Source organism: Polypterus senegalus, chromosome 3 (assembly GCF_016835505.1).
Source record: "Polypterus senegalus isolate Bchr_013 chromosome 3, ASM1683550v1, whole genome shotgun sequence".
NCBI lineage: Eukaryota > Metazoa > Chordata > Cladistia > Polypteriformes > Polypteridae > Polypterus > Polypterus senegalus.
The window spans coordinates 66333985-66347854 of record NC_053156.1 but is presented as its reverse complement, the minus strand read 5'-3'; the positions used below and the strand labels follow the sequence as shown (position 1 = coordinate 66347854).

General features: G+C 37.2%; 1 long non-coding RNA gene across 1 annotated transcript; it reads right to left on the bottom strand.

Moving 5' to 3' along the window:
- Positions 1-12059: 12059 nt before the first annotated feature.
- Positions 12060-13870, bottom strand: LOC120525265. The gene is made up of 2 exons (XR_005632920.1): positions 13786-13870; positions 12060-12360 (listed from the first exon to the last, which is right to left on the bottom strand). It is a non-coding gene; the product is annotated as an uncharacterized LOC120525265 (long non-coding RNA).

The window sequence follows — 13870 nt, the reverse complement described above, 5'->3', positions numbered from 1 at the left end:
CCAGGGGATTTATAGTTCCCCATTTCCTTTAACATACATCGCAGTTTGCTTCTCAAGTTTGGAGCCAGGTTGATTTTGTGTCTAAGCCTCACTGAATCCTTGAGACCTAGTTTTTCCAATGAAGCCTTTTTGACTTTCCATGAGATTTTGCGAGAGACAAAGAGAGAGAGACAGAGAGAGGGAGAGAATAGTGACAACTACAATATATAGTATAAAAAAGGAGAAAAAGACAACTGGAGAATATTACTCCTACTGCTTATGATTACTCCAAAATAATCTTTTCATTTCTGGTGATTTCTCACATAGGCAGGAATAAGAAGCTTGGGTCAAGGAGAGGACACAGCAAGATCTTCAGAAAGAAAGAAAAGATGGGTGTTTAGCCATAATAGTAGTAGTAATAGTAATAGTAGTAGTAGTAGTAGTAGTATTTGGTGTTATCAACAGTGAAATTTTTGCTTCCATGTCAAGCCAACATACTACCATGCTACCACTCTCTGGTGCCATGATCAACAAGAATGTCTTAAAATACAGAACTCCATTTAAGTTTATAAGAGAGCTTGCCTGATGTACTCCTTACCCTGTTTCAATACTTCTTGTTCAGTTAAACTCTTTTGTCTGAAATCCATTAGAAAAAAGCTTCAGGAAAGGTTCACAGTACAATCAATATATAATAAGTACTACATAATTGATATTAGTGAACGCAATTGTGGTACTATGAGATGGGGCAGCCACAGTAACTGGTAGGTAGATGATCAGCACCTGTGTAGGTAACCCTGGACAGAGACAATAGTCTTTTCACTTTATACTTTTGTGATTGGTCAAGTTAAGTGATGTTTTAAGGGATTAATTTATTAATAACTTTAGTGGTTTTTAAGAGCACATCTTGGCGGTTTGAATACTGACAAGCAGCTTGAACATGAGTGTGCAATTGCTTGAGTCTATTAAATGATCTCAGTGAGCAGAAGAGAATGGTGGAGAGTCACTGGGTTGAAGGAGGAACTGAAGTTGGGGCAAATTTAGGGTGTTGTGGCAACAAAGTAGTTGGAGCCACAGAATGGGAAGTTGTGAAGTTCTTTATCGGGGTGAGCACAGAGATTACTGAGGTCTTCATGGAAGGGTACTACAAGTATTGGAGGAGGTGGCAGAACATGAACATCTGAACTTTGTGGAAGGCCTCTACAGTTACCAAAGGAGGTGGCAGAATGCGAAGAGTTAAGCTTTCAGAATGGATATTTGTCCACTGTTGTGAGTGTAGAAAAGTGAAACATCACAAATTAATTTCATTGAGATATTGGATATTTTAAAAGTGTTTATTTTTTTGCACTCGTGGAGTGAATTGTGGAAATTTGACTATCATGATTTTTATGGAGATTTTATTTATTTAATCTTTTAATTTAAGTAGGCACTATTGCACTTTAATTCTGTATTTTGAATAAACACTATACTCACCTTTCTTGTCTGCTTCCTAACTTGTTCTGGTCCATCTTGGTCATGATTACTGCATCTCCAAACCGTTGGAGGTGCCAAGTATTCTAATGACAACAAAAGAAAACTAGAAGTAATACATTTTATCAATTATTATTGCCACTAATTTTTCCTGTTTTTTAAACAATTTGTTTATTATTTACTTTTGAGCATACCCCCTATGTAGTTACCCTTGGTTGATTTATTTATAATGAAGGTAATGTTTTTGATACTTTTTCCCTTTTAGTATCACTGCAGAAACAGAGGGCCACTATGAAGCACCACTGTGTGTTAGATACAGTGAAGCAACAGCAAAGAAACAAGTGAAGGGTATTAAGAACACCAGCATCGGAAATAAAATATCAATGTTGTGATTCTCTAAATTGTGCACAGCTCATCTTCGTGTCAATCATGACAAGACTTGAGGTCAGTCCTGCTGAAAAGCATACCCACTACTTGTTAAAGAGTTTCTTTCTTGCCTCTCTCCTAGGCCATTTTTATAAACTCTTTAAGACTTCATCAGTGAATATTACCTTGAAATTGAAGCTCCTGACTTATTCAACATCACAATTTGTGCAGTTAGCTAAATTAATATAGAGATGGTCAAACCTACAGCATGGTGATTTTGCTTTTATTTTCTTTCCTAGACTTTGGCACATATGATTGCATTGAGCTCAATGGAATATTAAATACTTTAAAATGGTTTTGTAAACTTCTGTATCTGTGCTTCTTTATATTAGATTTTACATAGAATGCTTATTTGTCTGCATTTTAAAACTATCTTTGGAATGTCTCTACAATACTGTGGACCTTACAAAGAAGGGGGCTCACTGATTAGAATCTGATTAACTAATTCACAAACAGCGTGATATGTTGGGTTAATATATTGAATCTGAGCAAATTTATGCTGGTTGCCAAAATGGAGAGGAAATACTTTTTTAAGCCAATCATCTCCACTTTTTATTTTATGTAAATTGATGAAATTTTTTGTATTTTTATTTGATCTGACATGATGCTCAATGCTTGTATAGGTTGCAGAGAAAAAAAAATTGATTCGATATACTTTATTTATTATTGAAGGGCAATTGTCTTTTCACATGACCTTTGGAGGTCAGAGTGCAGGGTCAGTCATTTTAAAGCGCCCCTGGAGCAATTTTCTGGTTAAGATCCTTGCTCAAAGGCCCAACAAAGTAGGGTCCCTTCTGGCAGTAACAGGATATGAACCAGCAACCTTCTAGATACCAGTGCAGATCCTTAGCCTCAGATCAAAGGAGAACTTTAGTATTTTATAGATTAGTTATTTTTTTCACAACCATGGTATACATTAATTTGCCATGGCAGATTGTGTTTGTAGGTGATTTTTTTTATCAATTATCAAAATTAATCCTGCAGTTTAAAATGGAGTCTATGGGAAGCCCATGCAAAAAAATGAATACGTCTTAAAGCATACAAAATACTTCATCTTTGAAGCTGTAAAGTCTTTGATACCAGAAAAGATGTTTTTTTTTTCATTTATTGAGGCATGCTTATGACAACAAAGGTAAATTGGAAATAATTTATTTTATCACTTATTCTTGGCACTATTTTGCTCAGTTTAGTTTTTCTCGATTGCTTTGTTGCAGTTCTCACATCAGGAAAGTCATTCTCACCACTGTTAATGCAGTTCTCAAAACAGTTAAGGCCTTTCTCATAACACAGACTCATTTGTGCAAAAGACACCAAAACAATCAAAACCTTGTTCATGTGTGTGCAAACATGCAAAGTCAGTTAATCACTTCAGCAGTGTGACCAGTAAATAAAAACCTTTCACCACTGTTTTAAGACTTAAACACAAAATTTTTGTATATTTTTTCAAAACTTTACTGACTTTGAAAAGAATACTTTAAAAAATGTAGGTCTAGCGTAGAGTAAAAAATGTTCAGACTCAAAAATAAAATATGAAGGATTTTTTTGAAACTTTACACAATATAATTGTTGAAACTGAGAAAAGCAAAATGATACAAATTAAGCTATATGCATCATAAAACAGACAAAAAAAAAATATAAAAACTTAGAACACAGCACCAACTGCTGTATAGTATAGTAAAGTCAAATTACATGTATGTATATATGCATATATAAATCTAAAATTAGTATAAAGTGCAAAATATGAAATGTCTTAAGGTGCATCCTGCCTCTCATCTCTATTAGGCCACATCATTGTGTCTACATCACACCTGATTGTCTTCCCCTCTGAGACAGAGTGTGTAAAATCTTTTTTGCATGACACACCCAGCCTCGATAAGCCTCAGATGTGAAGTCCACACAGTCAACATTCATTGCTTCCAGTACTGAAATCTGATTAATGATCATACACCTTCCACCTCCAAGCACAGGGTTGAGGAATGGTGAATATGGTGGCACGAACACCATTATCATTTTTGGTGGGTTTGAAACCATCCTCTCATACGGTTGGAGTGGTGAAAACTTACATTGTTCCAAATTACCACATGAAGTGGCATGTTGGCTTTCACAATCACCCTTTATTTTCTGGAATGAGGGCATTGTAGAGCCAATCTAAGAAGTGAAGACGCTGGACTGTGCCGGAGGGCCCAATGGCTGCAGAATGCGGAATTTACTAACCCATGTTCAACAATAGCAGCACACATTGTGATGTTGCCTCCACGCTGGCCTGGTACATCCACTGTGGCCTATTATGTTCCTGCCACATCTCCTTACTTTTTTTAGGTCAAATCCTGCCTTATCCACAAACACAAAATAGTGTGGTGTCTCATTGGCTGCCAACTCATGTTTTCTCTGTAAAATCCAAAGAGAATGTTCTCATTAGAAACATTTGACAGAGTGTAGCTTAGAAAAAAAGAGAAAACATCTCTATATTCTTCCCTGTACATACAGATGTCTAAGCTCTTTTACTCTATCACTGTTCATCTCAAATGGAGTCTTGTACAACTGTTTTGTCTTTTCAGGACCCTGTCTAAGGTGGAAGGACTCACATTAGCAATGATGTGAACAATTCCATTGCCTTCCACAACAGTTCACTGGATCTCTTTCAGCCTAATGGCATTGTTTCTCTCACCATGTCCACAATTGCCATCTGCTGCTTGTCTGTCAAAAGTGACCCTCTTCCACCAGAATAAGGCATTGGTACTATTCTGACAATACAAAGGTCATCAATTTATCAATTGTTATACAGGGGTCACAGATTGTAATATTTACAGTAAACTGAAGAAATGTGATGCTGCATATGATACAGAAATATAGTAAATAAGGGATCAGATACCTGTCGACCGTGGCACCTGAGGCTGCACCCATTGACCAGCTTCAGCCACACTTAGGCCTTGGTTGATAATGTGGTCCACAGGTATTGCCCTTATTTTATTAGACACCCTATGGAAGTTAACCTCTCCTCTCCCTCTAGCCCTGCCCCTGACACTTACTAGTTCTTTTTGTGTTCCTCTCCCCTTTGCCATACCATGCATTTGCACACTACATCCTCTCACAAAGCCTGGTTCTTGTACCTGCATGACACCTTCCTCCTCCTCCATTTTCAGCACTATGTTCTGGGTGAAACATGAGTATCATATACGGTTGTCTGTAATTACTGCACTGCAATGACATGCATCTGTGTTACAAGATTGAGATGTGTGCATCTATTTGTTTCAACTAAACCCCTTCCGAGAACATGTTTCTATTTGCTTTCAATTGAAGGCCAATTTACAACTAACATATACAGTGTATTATTGGCCTTGCTCTTTCATACATATCTGAAAACAAAATGTTTTAAGCGATTTGATGAAAAACACTAATGTAGTGCTGGACAGTATTAAGGTGAGTAAGAGATCTGTACTTCTGACTGACAAAGGTGAAAACTGTTTTGATGAGTTGTCAGATTCAGATGAGAAATGCATCAACACACTAACAAAATGTTTTTAGTGGTCAAGTATGTGTAGAAACAATAGCAGTGTGTACAAACACAATAGGAAATGCTAATGTGGGTGGGAAAATATGTAACTGATCTGAGAACTGCATTAAGAGTAAGGAGAATGATGTGCCTGGACTTTAAGAACTCCATCAAAGTAATCAAGAAAAAGTGTAAGAATAATGTAAATCAGCATGGTAATCCTGCAGAGGACAGTACAGTACACATTACGAATAAATGATATATAGAAGACGCCTTAGCAGTGGGGCAGTTGCAGCCAATACTTAAATATAAGCCAGTATTTGCTTAGAGTAGCAAACAGCATTGCCTAAATCAAAAGCTGTGATAGATGATGCTAGTACTGTGGACCAAACACCGTTACCAGCACTAAGAAGTGCAAAAGCACCTGAAAGACCACATTTGTAAAAAAAAAAAAAAAATGTTAAAAAATGCAAAAACCTATTGAAAATGTGTACAAGCAGTAAGTGCTCAGATATGTAAATTATGAAATATGCTTATTATTTGAAAGGAAATTGGATCGGTGATAATATAAATACTGCGGTGGGCTGGCGCCCTGCCCGGGGTTTGTTTCCTGCCTTGCGCCCTTTGTTGACTGGGATTGGCTCTAGCGGACCCCGTGACCCTGTAGTTAGGATATGGCGAGTTGGATAACGGATGGATGGATGGATAATATAAATAAGCATGTAAATCCTGTAGAGGGCAGTAGAGCACGCATTACGAACAAACTGCATACTTGTATAGAGAAACCTTAGCAGTGAGGCAGTTGCCGCCAGTACTTACTTTGAGCAGTGGTTTGTAGTAAAATTCACTAAAAGAACCCACAGTTTGCTCTTATTTAAGTAAACAAACAGCACAAAGAATACATTCCTGTTTTGTTATCTGATCAGTGTCAGTGCTGTGGGTAATGTACAAAACCAGACACATGTCTGAAGCTGTTGAAAATGTTGCTTTTCAGTATTGGCAGTGGAAATTAACTTAACAATAAATGAATAGTCTATGGGCAAAAAGCACTTACTGTATATACAGTATAGTGGCATGAGTCGTGTTGCTGCTTCACAGATCCATTTACTTAATGTAGCATTTCTTTTCACTTCCCCAAAATAGGTGCATTATCAGTCAGTCATTTTCCAACCCGCTGTATCCTAACACAGGGTCACGGGGGTCTGCTGGAGCCAATCCCAGCCAGCACAGGACGTAGGGCAGGAACAGACCTGGGCAAGGCAACAGCCCACTGCAGGGCACACACACACACCAAGCGCACACTAGGGGCAATTTAGGAATGCCAAACTTTGGGACTGTGGGAGGAAACCAGAGCACCCGGAGGAAACCCACGCAGACACAGGGTGAACATGCAAACTCCATGCAGGAAGGACCCGGGAAGCGAATCCAGGTCTCCTTACTGTGAGGCAGCAGCAGTACTACTGCACCACCAAGCTGCCCACATTAGGTACTTTGGTGCTTTCAGATCAGCGGCATTGGAAGAGTTGATTGGTGTGGGAATGCACAAGCGGATATAACATACAAGTTATTTGCCTAAATCCGAGGAAAATCTTATCCACATCTAGGATAAAGAAGCTCAAAACCTAGCAAAGAATGTATTTATCAACATGTACAAGGTGGTACTGGTAAGTGCATGGGATCATGCATACAGATAATCCCACATACACAACAGAATATACTGTTTCATGCAATAGAAATAAATGTAGGGATACAAATTCAAGAATGCTTAATCGATACCTCAACCTTCCACTGCATTCAGCTAAGAAGGACACTAAATAATGGTTCTTATACCTTTTCAGCTTGATATTTGGCTAGCAAAACACAACACCATAGTTAAAATAAAACTGCATCAAGCATGACATATGATATGACAGACCTATACAAAGGCAGATGTTAAACCACTGGAAAATTTAACTTGATGAATCTAGGAATTGAATTACTTCAGCAGTCATGATTAAAATCACAGTCCACTGCTGTCCAGGAAAACTTACATTTTACATTTTCCCCAAAAAGCAATTATTAACATGCTACATTTACTATGTATGAAAACATACATTAAAACATTTCTATATAATTTTTATACATAAAAAAAATGGTTTTTTTAGAAATCACATGTGGGGAAAGTATGGCCTCCTGTGTCGTATGTGCTAGAATAATTTTGCAGCAGCACTAATGAAGCAAGCTATAATAAAAACACAGAGGAAGACAGGCAATGAGACGGTGAACACAACTAGACTTCTTTTAAAATGGCAGAATAAACAGATAGATTATAAAGGCATATCCCTGTATATTGTGATGTGGAGTTTGAACATAACAAAATGGGGGTGTGATGCCTCCTAAAAAGATGATCAAGGTAGGGGAACCAGCCTGCCCAAGTATGGCTCACTCTAAAACCGGTTAGTTGCTGCAGGCTTCTGGCTCAGAAACAAAACAAAAAACAAAATATATACATTATGCAGTTTTTTTTAACCAGTTTGCTGTGGCACATTGTTAAGCAATGTGAGATAACCATGTGTGCTGTGGAAATAATAGTGTAGCACACCTGGGTCTGAACCTGAGAGGTTCAAGCTCTACAGGTGGTGAGGACTTGTCTGATGAGGACAGGACTACCTGGAGAAGCTGGCATAAAAGCAGATCCCTGATCCCTTTGTTGCGGACACAGAACTTAAAGTACTTCAGGCATATCCCCAGGCTGCTACATTCCATCTGCGTGTGTGCAGTCATAGGGCTGGTGGATAGTGGGCATATGCTTCCACTGAGGCAGAGAGGGTCAGGTAAAGGGACAAAGCAGCTGGGAAATGCCATGAAAGTGCTCTCTAAGTGCTATGTCTGCAAATGCTGATCTTGGAGTTGCTTTTTAATCGGCTTCTCCGGTAGTCCCGCCACTTCGGACAGCTTAGCAAGTGTATGACATATAATGTGTTTGTGGGAAGTAAAATAATGGTGTGCCTTGGGATGATTTTGGTTACAAAAAGTGTACCACCACAGAAAAAAGGTTGGGAAACACCAATTTAGATTGATGCACAACACTATAGGTATGATAAAATACCAGTAGTATTGGTTGACTGAAAGTACAAAATGATAGTGTATCACAGAGAGTGAATGTCTGCAAGTGACCTTACTTGATGTTATATTTATAGTCCGAGGTTAGGGTGAACAGAAAAGAAGACAGACACAGTCCTTGAGCTTCAGAAACTGATAGTTCATTATCCAGGTTCATCCATTACCATATCCCAGAGTTTACCATTTAGCGGCAATTGCTGGATGGAATTAAAAGCACAGGTAAATTTAAAAAAAACATAATCCTTACAGTGCTGCCAGCTTTGCCCAATTGGGAATAAATCTTGTGGAGCAGACAGATAAATGGCTCTTCCCCTCCCACCTGTACAACAATTGCAGTATTTGTTTTAAACGATTAAAAAATGTTTCACTTAAGAGCACAATTTCCCATGAAAAATTATGAAATTAGATCAACTTTGATGAGAAAAGGTCATTTAACAAATCAGATTGTCCACCCTGTTCACCTAGATTCTCCAAAATATCATCAAGTTCTTTACCACACTACTTGGCTATTTATTCCATGTGTCTATGCCTTTAGCAAGTTTCCAACTGAGTCCCTGGGTTCCTGCAGAAATATGTATTTTAAAGATACAACTGGGATCCACTATACTAATTCTCTTCATACTTTTAAACACTTTGATCATGTCAGCTCTTAATCTCTGCTGGTTTAAACTGAAATGGTTTAGCTCCTTCAATTTCTTCTCATAGCTCATACTTCTCAGTCCTGGAATCAGCCTAGCCACTCTTCTCTGGACTTCCTCTGGCACTGCTATGTCTTTTTGTAATATGGAGACCAAAACTGAATACAATAGCCCAGATGAGGCCCCACTAATTTATTGTATAACTTAATCATAACATCCTTTGACATGTACTCCACACACTGCAATATACAGTATAACCTAATATCCTTCCTGATCGCTTCTACACTGATTTGATGTAGATAGTGAAAAGTCCACTACGACAGTTCAGTCCCCTCTAAGGTGTACTTTCAGGTATTAGACCTCCCATTGTCTATTCAAATCTAACATTTCTACTTCCTACGTGTAATACCTTCATTTTACTTGCATTAAATTTCATCTTACATGAATCTGCCCAAGCCTGCATGCTGTTCAAGTTCCTTTGTAACAATTTGGCTGATTTTACATTATCTGCCATTCTGCCTAGTTTGGTTTAATCATCTGACAACCTAACCAGATTGCCATTTACATTTCTATCCAGATCAATTATGTATATTAAAAACACCAGTGGAAGCAACAATGATCCCTGACAGACACCAGTTCTACCATAACATAACTCTGAAAAAGTTGCCCTCTTTATTACCCTTTGCTTCCTGTGTTTGAGCAATTTTTTTTACTCTACTACACGGTGTGCCTTGAATTTCCACTTGTTTTATCCTGATTAATGTATACAACGATTGTGAAAAAATAACCTTGACTTGATCAGACTTTGTACAAAGGCAAATGAAAAGGATAATAAAAGACTGAGTTTCAGTTAATTTAATGCTGTACTTATAAATAAATATCATTTATTGTACTGTTACTGATGTCAGGGACAAAATTTGACAGAATAATAAAAATGCAAAGGGAGTTAAACAGCATTCATAAGAGATACTTCTTGTGAGTGTACATTTTAGAAACCATAGCCTTACACAACTATTGCATTCAAAATAAGCCATCTCAATGACATTCTGAAAATAAAGACCATAATCAAATAAACCTGTGATCTACAGTATAAAAAGCTTTTTTTAAATCAACAAATAAAATAAAATTGAGTTTTATAAGATCACTATGATTGACCAAATTCAAGGTAAAATGAATATTATTACATATACAGTATTTCTACCCTGTTCCTCTGTCCGCATGAGTTTCCTTTGGGTGCTCAGGTTTCCTCCCGCAGTCCAAAGACATGTAGGTGTTAGGTGATCTGCTGTTGTTCATTTGGCAGGTTGGTGTGATGGCCTTGCAATGGACTGGAGCCTTGTCCATGTGTTGTTTCTGCCTGTACCCATGTACTTGATAATCGGGTTAAGAAAATGGTTGGATTGATGGGTGGAAGGATGTATATTTCTATTCTTTAGAAAGTTCTTTGCTGCAGGTTTTTTTGGTTTTGGTGTGAGAAGCAGTTTTTCTTTCTTTCATAAAATTGCACATTAAAAATACCAAAGAGAAAATCTTTAATTAAATCTGGAACAATTTCATAATATTCATTGATCTATCCATCATTTCAAGAAATTATTCAAATTGTCAACATGTATTGTAGGCTTGTTTTTTTGTAGTTTCAAAATGCGAGTGAAAATATTCATCAATAACCCTGGTCTGGACAAAAACATATGTATACGTGGTTTATTCTTTCTTGTTAATACAGCTTTGGCAAAGGTTAGCAACATAAAGTATCTAGATATTTCTCGAAATTAAAATTATTAGAATTAGAAGCCTTTATTGTCATTCTACTATGTATAACAAAATTACAGAGCAGCTACTCCTTTCAGATGTAATGAAATAAAAACAATCAAACATTTATACAAGTAACAGTGAAGTATTACATATAAAAACTGCTAAATAAAAAAATATAAAGGATACTAATTAATAGGTGCTAATTGCTAGGCAACAAATGTGGAATTACAAAACAAGAATATTATTGATCATCCATCCATTTTCCAACCCGCTGAATCCGAACACAGGTTTACGGGGGTCTGCTGGAGCCAATCCCAGCCAACACAGGGCACAAGGCAGGAAACAATCCTGGGCAGGGTGCCAACCCACCGCAATATTACTGATCATGCAGATATATTAATTACCAATGATTTGAATATTACACAAAGAATACTAATAACGTAAGATATTGCACATAGGACAAATAGAACAATATTGCACTAGGCTGTGATTATTGCACAATGAATTATCAATGATATGAATATCACACAAAGAATACTAATAATGTAGATATTGAACATAGGACAGATAGAACAAATATTGAACTGGACTGTGATTATTTCACAGAGGATTATTGCAGATTTGAACAGGGGAATGTAGAAAATAGAGGCTTCAAAGACACAGACAGAGATGGTCAGTACATGCTGAGATTAAATGTAGTTATGGCTCCAGGAAAAAAACTGTCCCAGAGTCTGCTTGTCTTTACCATTGACTTGTATGGACAACAGCTCAAACAGGTGAAAACCAGGATTTGAGGGGTCCTTCTAAATGTTATTTACCCTGACAAGGCTGTGGAAAGTATACAAGTCCTGTAGAAAGGGCAGGGAGCAGCCGACCGTCTTCTGAGCTGCATTTATGATATGCTGAAGCCCCGTCCTGTTAGCTGCAATGAAGCTTCTGTACCATATTATGATAAAGTATGTCAGCACAATCTGTATGGAGGAGCAGTAAAAGTTCACAAGCAGCTTTTAATCCAGGTTATTCATCCTAAGCATCTCAGGCAGTGAAGCTTTCGCTGTGCCTTTTTAATGACTGCTTTGGGACTTGCAGACAAACACAGGCCAGCAGAGATGAAGGTACCCAAGAATTTGAAGCATGGAACCCTCTCCACACAATCACCGTTTATGTAGAGAGGTTCGAGTTCTGCGCTGTTTTTCCTCAAGTCAAAGATGATTTCCTTTGCTTTCATGGTGTTCAGTGCCAGGTTATTTGTTGAGCTCCAAGCTGACATTTTCAGGATCTCCACTCTATAAGAAGATTCATTCCCCTCCGAGATGAGTCCAATCATTATAGTGTCATCAGCCATATTGATGATGATGTTCTTACGGTGGGCTGGACTGCAGTCATGGGTACAATGGGCAAACAGCAATGAACTTAGCACACATCCTTGTTATGAGCCAGTGCTGAATAAGTGAGATGAGGAAAAAATGGGGGCCGAGTATAATTGATGAGAAAGTCCTTTATCTATGCACAGAAGAGTGGGGGAGAAACTTGATTAGACAGTCTACTAACTAAAATATCGAGAATAATAATAGTATTAAACACTGAGCTATAGTCAATAAAAGCATTCTCATATTGCTCCTTTGGTGTTCCAAGTGGCTCAGTGCAGTGTGGAGAGAAATGTATCCATACTTATTAAATTATCTAATCATTTTCAGTTTCTTTCCTTTATTTTTTTTTTTCAAAATTAAAAATGGACTTCTTTCTTCTATTTAGAGTCAGCTATGGCCAGAGTGGCATGGTGTGCTATACTGTGGCTTTAAAAATGTATCATCTTGTGTATGAATCCATTTGTTGGTGACGTGGAATTTGTACACTGTGCCCATGGGGTGTTCTTCCCAATCCACAACAATGAGTGTTTGAGGTTAAAGGATTCTAGTTGGCCCTGTGGGTGTCTGTGAGTAAACCCTGTGACTGACTGGCGCCTGAAACTGCCAGGATAAGTTGAGTCCCCCCACTCCACAAACCTGATTTAGGTAAAGTGGATTAAACATATTATGATTTTCGCTTTTTTAATAGCAAATACTTTCAGTTTATACTTTTAAAATTTAAATGACACCAAAATGTTTAGTACTGTGCTTTCAAGACAATTTTTAAAGATTTAATGTTCCCAACAATTTCGGAATCATTTGGATTATGATACAAAATCTAAAAGAAATTCCTTTTATACCTGTTAACATTTTGCAATTTATATGAATATCCATAATAAATACCACGGATTCTCTTGATATTAATCATAAGTTGCTTCTTAATTATTTTTGTTTTGTCTCTACTGAATTATAAAAACTATCGAGCCAATACAAATTCCCATAGCAAGAATATGCCTGTATAACGATCTCTGTGGCCAATTCAGTAAAATCTCTCAGGGGAAGCTCCGTTAAATACTTCCTCCTAAAATTATTTAAATAGCATGAAATATATATGTATTCAATTTAATTATATTTTTCATTTAGCTAATTCTAGCTGCTGAAATAATTTTCCCTTTTGTGCCTTCCACAACAAAGTGCAGCATATTTTCTATAACAATGTGCAGCATACACTTTATCAGCTGTATTAGCTATTCGTTAAGTGTATATTCAAGAATTATGCTAATGGATACAGATTAATCATCACAGTCTCAGCTGATGCATTATGATCACTGTAAAACTAAATAATAGCTTCACATTAACTTCTATACAAAGTTATTTTGCCAGTTTTCACAGTGCATATGGAGACTTAAGATACAACAAAAGATATTCCCATTTACAACACAAGATAAGGGATTCGCGAATTACCTATACAGTATTGCACAAAGAACCGAAATACAAGCATACTCTCAAAATTATAATCTTACAATTGTTACACAAATATTTTAATAAAACGAAAAGCACGGAAAACGTATTATGTTACTTGTTTATGCATTCGAACTGATTTACATGACTTCCGCTTTTAATGCCTTTGGTAGATTCCAACGGGTCTTTTCCGCGTCCTGCGG